The sequence below is a fragment of the Rhinolophus sinicus genome, linkage group LG15, assembly GCF_036562045.2.
Source record: "Rhinolophus sinicus isolate RSC01 linkage group LG15, ASM3656204v1, whole genome shotgun sequence".
Taxonomy (NCBI): Eukaryota; Metazoa; Chordata; class Mammalia; order Chiroptera; family Rhinolophidae; genus Rhinolophus; species Rhinolophus sinicus.
In genome coordinates this window covers 24,556,212-24,557,760 of record NC_133764.1, presented here as the reverse complement: position 1 = coordinate 24,557,760, position 1,549 = coordinate 24,556,212, and the positions used below count along the sequence as shown (strand labels likewise).

General features: G+C 42.6%; 1 pseudogene; it reads left to right on the top strand.

Moving 5' to 3' along the window:
• Window positions 1–738: 738 nt before the first annotated feature.
• On the top strand, window positions 739–1,329 carry LOC109447818 (high mobility group protein B1; annotated as a pseudogene).
• The last annotated feature ends 220 nt before the right edge of the window (window positions 1,330–1,549 follow it).

The following is a 1,549-nucleotide window of genomic DNA, read 5'->3' as shown; positions in this document are numbered from 1 at the left end:
AGCCTTGATGGGCGGGACAGGAGGTGCAAACAACCTTTAGCAACTGCCAAGACTATGAAAAGCACAATCTGATTCATCACATCTCTGTCTCCAAATCCATTTCCATCAGGTTGGTTACTTGTTCTAGATATGTGGCTTAACCTCTTTGGGCTTCAGTTTCCTTATCTGCATAGATTCACCGAGCGCTACGTGCTAGGCACAGTGCTAAGCACCAGGGGAGTGAAGCTGAAGAAAACTCAGGCCCTACTTTAGGAGAGTTCCCAGTCTAGTGGGGAGACAGACTTGTAAACAAATGCAGTAATAAAATGTGCTTCAGGTGACAATCTAAGTCCATATTGAATGTGATGGGGGTACAAAAGAGCGACTAACTAATTCATCCTGCCTTGTTGAGGAGCGTTCTATGAGGAGATGACAGAAGACATCTGAGTCCATCTTTGAAAGATGAATATTCATGGGATCCTGAGAGATAGAGGATGTGAAAAGAGCATCCCGAGAGAAGGAAAGAGCATGTACAAAGGCACAGAAGTCATGTTTGAGGAGCAGTGGGGCTGCACTGATAGAAAACAAAGCTTTGTGGAAATGTAACTTTGGGGAAGGGTCTTGTAAACCATGTTAATCATTTGATCAAGACAGACATTGCAGTACATTGAGCTCCACAGAGACAGCACCAGAGCAAGTGAGAGCCAGACAGGCAATGGGTAATTCTGAGCCTTGCTGAGGAAAAACAACTAAATACCTATGGGCAAAGGAGACCCTAAGAAGCCGAGAGGCAAGATGTCATCATAAACATTCTTTGTGCAAATGTGCCAGGAAGAGCACAAGAAGAAGCATCTGGATGCTTCAGTCAACTTCTCAGAGTTTTCTAGGAAGTGTTCAGATTGGTGGAAGACCAAGTCTGATAAAGAGAAAGGAAAATTTGAAGACATATCAAAGGCGAATGAGATCCGTTTGAAAGAACACGAAAACCTATATCCCTCCTAACGGGGAAACAAAAGAAGTTCAAGGATCCCAGTGTCCCTCAGCCTTCTTGTTTCATTCTGAATATTACTCAGAAATCAAAGGAGAGTATCCCGGCCTATCCATTGGTGATGTTCCAAAGAAACTGGGAGAGATGTGGAATAACACTCCTGCAGATGACAAGCAGCCTTATGAAAAGAAGGATGCTGAGCTGAAGGAAAAAATATGAAAAGGATATTGCTGCATACCAAGCCAAAGAAAAGCCTGATGCAAAAAAAAAAGGGGGGGGGGGGGTGAGGGTGATGTCGTCAAGGCTGGAAAAAGAGAAAGGAGGAAGATGAAGAAGGTGAGGAAGAGGAAGATGATGAATAAGTTGGTTCTAGCACAGTTTTTGTTTTTCTTCTCTATAAAACGTTTAACCCTCCTTTATATACCTTTTAAAGAAAGAAATTGAAGTGTAAGGCCGTGTAAGAATTGTTTTTAAACTGTACAGTTTCTTTTTTGGTATTGTTAACACACTACCGAATGTGTCTTTAGCTAGCTAGCCTGTCCTAGTGACATTTCCAATAGCTACTAATCTTGCCTGGTACCG